Source organism: Limulus polyphemus, unplaced genomic scaffold (genome assembly GCF_000517525.1).
Source record: "Limulus polyphemus unplaced genomic scaffold, Limulus_polyphemus-2.1.2 Scaffold1366, whole genome shotgun sequence".
Classification (NCBI taxonomy): Eukaryota; Metazoa; Arthropoda; class Merostomata; order Xiphosura; family Limulidae; genus Limulus; species Limulus polyphemus.
Window position 1 is genome coordinate 43,784 of NW_013666976.1, and position 5,280 is coordinate 49,063.

A 5,280-nucleotide genomic window follows, 5' to 3' on the forward strand; every position below is an offset into this window, starting at 1 on the left:
GCACAAAATAAATAATGTCCTATAACTATCATAATTTAACTGGCTTTCTACCTATGGCATAAAAGCCTTACAAAAATTCCCAAATCTTCTTGATCTGAACACTTGGAGAGAAACTTTCAAACTGAAGATAAAATAGACAATACTCTGTTGTGAAAACAACATAATTTAAGATTCCATTTGATTGATTAAAACCTTGCCTTTCTATTGGTTATATATAATATAGTATAAAATGTCAGAGAGAACTATTGGCAATTTGTGAAAGAGAGGGTGTGACAAGTGGGCCTGATTTTCAAGTTTATGATTCCATAAGTATATAAGATTGAAGGCTATAAACATTAGACTTTGCTTTAGTAATATCTACATTATAATAAGTTAACAGCATAATTTCAGCTGTTGATAAAGTATATTGTAGGAAAGCTTGAGTTTAAGTATGGGAAAGTTTGATTAGTGATGATGATTAGGGATTCCTTGGATAGTGTAACTATGATGATTACCAGGCCACAGTTGATTGCCATAGCTGAAGCAAAGTCTTGTGAGATCCTTGGAGCAACCCAAGTTGATTGCCATGGTACTGGGTATGGAAACCTAAATAAGTGGTGGAGTCGGCAGAAAAAAATATGTGACAGGTACAATTTAGTTTTGAATGAAATTTTTACCAGAGAGGAGCAGGCAAGGGTGATATGTAGACTGCTCAACAGCCACAGAAAGGGGTGTAGACTTCCTGGAACATTTTTCTTATAGTCAAATATGTTTGGCAAGCACCAGTGACCAGTAGGATCTATCAGATTCTGACCTACACTTAGATCGTTAGTTGAACATGAATACTCTGCAACATTTATTATCTACCTGTCCAGCTGTCATAGCCATTAAACTTTGTAGGACAGTAAAGCTCTATGAATTTTAGTGGAGACCATTCAACTGGCAAGTTAATCTTCAAATGTGACATTTTCTTGAAAACTAGTCTGTTGTTACAAAGAATAATAATTTTAACCAAGATGAAGGAATAGCTATCTAATAATTCTTAATATTGCTTCATTTCTGCAAGTCATTGTTGATGTAGCTTATGTGAGCTGTGTAATTCTACATTCACTAAAATATCCTTAATTTTGAAAGCTATTAAATTGAGTATTTAACACAAAAATTTAGTTTGTGTGTTGTCATTTTAGGTTTTATTCCCAACTGCTCTTCCATATAACAGTTAGAATGTTAGTGTAAGTTTCACAGCAGAAGAATCTATTTTAATCTATTTAGATCTGAATATTAATGCTAACTTTTTTTCTTAAAAAATATTACTTTTTCTGGCTTATAAAACCCCTAATATAAAAATATAACTTTTTTTTTGTTTAAAAACATATTTAATTACTATTCTAACACTACTTAAACTCTGTACTATAATTTACATAAATTACACTCAGAAAATAACTCAAACAGCTATTTTAAAGGAAATTACTGAATAAAGGTTACACCTCTTCAGTGTTGCATTTTCTTATTTTTGTTGGTTCCTTATTTTTTTCTCTCTACTGGTTTTTATAATTTCCACTTAAAACCTTAAACAATCTGTAAGCCAATTTTTAAAATAAATGTACCTCAAGCTGTTTGACAACATACTTTGCTTTAAATTTTATAAAATGTTCATACTTTTTCATGAGTTAAATTTTGTTTATAATTACCTTTCCCTTATCTGTAATTTTATGCATTTGATCTGTATACCAACTAGATTTCATTTTAATTCTACCTACAACATCATCAATGCCACAACCGTACATATTAAAAACTATTCTCACTTAAGGCCTGGAACTAATTGTAAATGATCCATTAGCTTTATAATTGATATGTGCACAGTATTTTGGTTTTCTAACAGCAAAATAGGAAAGATCATCATAACTTAACATTCTAAACTTGTTGTGAAGTGCCAGCCATGCAGGGCTGAGGCCCATCACTTAAGAACCTTATATGAAAGTCATCATTAATCACTAACATATTGGTGAATGGAACTCTAAAATATGTATTGGCTGGTTTCAAGAGATGTTAACAGATTCAACAACACTGTACTTTTTCTTTACAATTTAAATATTCACCTGAAAGGAATAGAAACTCATAATTGAGAAAAAATCATTTCACCTTTGTTTAGCCAAGCATTAAGTAATCCATATATTACATGACAATTATACTTTTAACAACAAAATTTCTTGTACTTTTCAACTAAATCAATATTACTGAAAGTTCTACCTTTTCATGAAGTACACTCACATTCATTATTATAAATTAAATTATAAAATAAAATTACAACAAATCACATACTCATTAACCAACTGGGGAAGTGCATTGTATTTTAAACATAAATATGCTAATGTTTGTCTTTCCTCTTGGCTCATGGAATCAAATTTCTTTTTCTTTGCATATTTTTATTTTTGCACCCCTCAATTTCTGCATTTCCTTCAACTCTGCAACCAAGCCAAATATTATTCTAATCAATCAAAATCATTTCCAAAATTTTATATAAACACTTTTACTCATCATGATTAAAATCTAGAAAATTTAAATTTCACACAACATAGCTTACATCTATAAATCATAATATTTGCAGTAACTTTTGCATCTTGTATATTTTATGCAAAATACATTACTTATAGGTGCTAACTTCAAAACATCATACTGCAAGTTTAGATAACAATAATATGTTAGGTGAGGCCATCAAACATTCTTTATATTGTTACGACAGCAGAAGTCACGTGACGCTGGGAGCATGTGTGACAGAGTTTCTAGAAGGATCGTGACTTATTGGGTAACCTCACGAATGTCCCAGCATTTGCTAGATGCCCTCTTTTTTAGTATTTAAGCCAAATATAGATGGAAGAGTAATAATTGATAATGGTAGTTGTGAATTGCTGTGAATTATAGCATGTGTTTATAAAAGTAGTTAAGTTTAAAGTGACTGTGGAAATTAAGTGTATTACAAAGTTTGTAACAAGAAAGAATAAACTAGTTTTAATCAAGAAGGGACTTGTATCGCTGAATTTTTACCGGAAATTATCAAACAAGCAGATATGCAACAAACTGGTGTCAGAGAGTGGGATAAAAAAATAAATAAAAGAAGAAGATGGAAACAAAAAGTGGCAAATCAAACTACAGCTTAGCATATTTGATGGCAGCAACACAAGAACAGCAAAAGAAACAAGAAGAATGAGAAGATAAACAAGAAAAGAGATTACAGCAGTTGTTGGAGGAAAAAGAAAAGAAACAAGAAGAGAGATTACAGCAATTGTTGGAGGAAAAAGAAAAGAAACAAGAAGAGAGATTACAGCAATTGTTGGAGGAAAAAGAAAAGAAACAAGAAGAACGAGAAAAAAACAAGAAGAGAGGCAACAGCAGTGGCAAGAAAACCTGCAACAATGGCAGCTCAAACAGCAAAATAAACAAGAGAGACTACAGCAGTGGTTGGAGGAGAAAGAAAATAAACAAGAAGAAAGTATCCAACAGTTGAGAGAAAGCCAGCATACACAAATGGAAAAGATTAGTAAATTTCAAAGTTAATTAAATACATTAAAGGATGATTTACTGTCTTTTACACAAGGAGGATATATTAGCCATCGAACTAATCCGTCCCAGACAATGGGAAGCTTCTTCCAGACCCCGCAGCTAAACCCTAATTCAGACATCTTTAGTTCTGTCAGAAGTCACATTCCAGACATAAGCATCAGCAATAGGGGGTGATCTAGTATGAAGGAAGCCACAGGAATTCGATGGGAAGGCATAGTGGGAAGCATACAGAGCACAATTTGAGCTCTTGGCAGAAATGAATGGATGGACAGAGGAGCAGAAAGCAGTGTACTTGGCAACGAGCCTGAAGGGACAACCACTGGAAATACTTGGACAGTTGTCAGCAGATGACAGGCACAACTATAGAGCACTGGTATCTGCTCTAGAACTCAGGTATGGAACTCAAAATCAGTTCGAAGTCTACAGGGCTAGGTTTAGGACAAAAGTCCATGCTAAAGGGGAAAGCCTGCAAGAGCTGGCACAGGATTTGGAAAGTATGGAACACAAGGCCTACCCAACTGTGCCACCCGATGTCCTCAAGTTGTTGCTGAGGGATCAGTTTGTAGAGGACTTGGACAGTCCACAACTAAAGATACAAGTGAAGCAAGCACACCCCTCTACTATATAGGATGCAATGGCCAAAGCTCTTGAATTTGAATCCTACATTATGTCAAGGCCAGAAAAGGTTAGCTTTCAGAGAAGTTTGAGGGACTTTGCTGGCACTGTAACAAACCTGGGCACAATAGAGCTCAATGCCGGCAACTTCAACACAGGGAAGATGCCACGGCAGGAACGGGAGCTACCCAGAAAGGTTGTTGGAACTGTGGAGAGCAAGGACATATGAGGAGCCACTGTAAGAAGAATACTACCAATAAGTCAGCCTTGGGGAAACCAGTAGTGATTGGTGCTGAGGGATGCCCACCAACCCCCATTGTGAAAGTCCCAACAGCTAAGTGTAAAATGGCAAGCACACATAGTGTCTACGTGACAGGAAAGCTACATGGCCAGAAGTGCAACTTTGTCATAGATTCTGCATCTCAGCAACCCCTTGTGAGTATCAAGGTGCTGGATCACAAAGGAGTACCAATAGCCATACAGAAGCTCTGTGATGTGACAGGACATTATACAAGATTGTTGGGACCAGTGTGGGTAGCTATTGAGCTCATGGACATGAAGGACAGACCAAAGTATATTTGGCTGACATTGAAGACCAATGCATATTAGGGTTGGACTACTTACTACCGAGGAAGTGTGTAGTTAATTTTGATAAAATGATGTTTGGGAACAACAAAGGCCAAATTCCGGTAAGTGTTAAAAGGGAGGTTGAACTAACCAGGTGCCATCAAGCTGAAGTCAAAGTGACTGAAGGAGTTGATGATGGTGAATTGGAACCAGATATAGATATTAAAGGAGAGCAGAAAAAAAGACCAAGATTTGAAGCCAATAATTGATTTTCTAAAAGCAAGTGTTTTGCACCCTGGTTGGGAGAAGGTGTCTAGCTTAAGCCCTGTAACAAAGAACTATTGGGCACAATGGGACCAGTTGAAGCTTGAAGATGGTAGTCTTGTCTGGAGATGGGAAACTGCATATGGGAAAGTGATGACCTGGAAAACAGTTATACCGAGAAAGTTACGGGAAGTTGTGCTGCGTCAATCCCATGATAGTTTAACAGGAGGGTATCTCGAAGTTAAAAAGACATTGAGTCACCTATGGCTGAGATTTTACTGGATAGGTATGAGG

The 5,280-nt window shown here is 35.5% G+C and overlaps 1 protein-coding gene across 2 annotated transcripts in view; it reads right to left on the reverse strand.

Annotated features, from left to right (window-relative positions):
- LOC106463280 (thioredoxin domain-containing protein 17-like) overlaps nucleotides 1–5,280 on the reverse strand; it is a 66,976-nt gene that overhangs the window by 31,564 nt on the left and 30,132 nt on the right. The gene's annotated exons all lie outside the window — the stretch shown is intronic.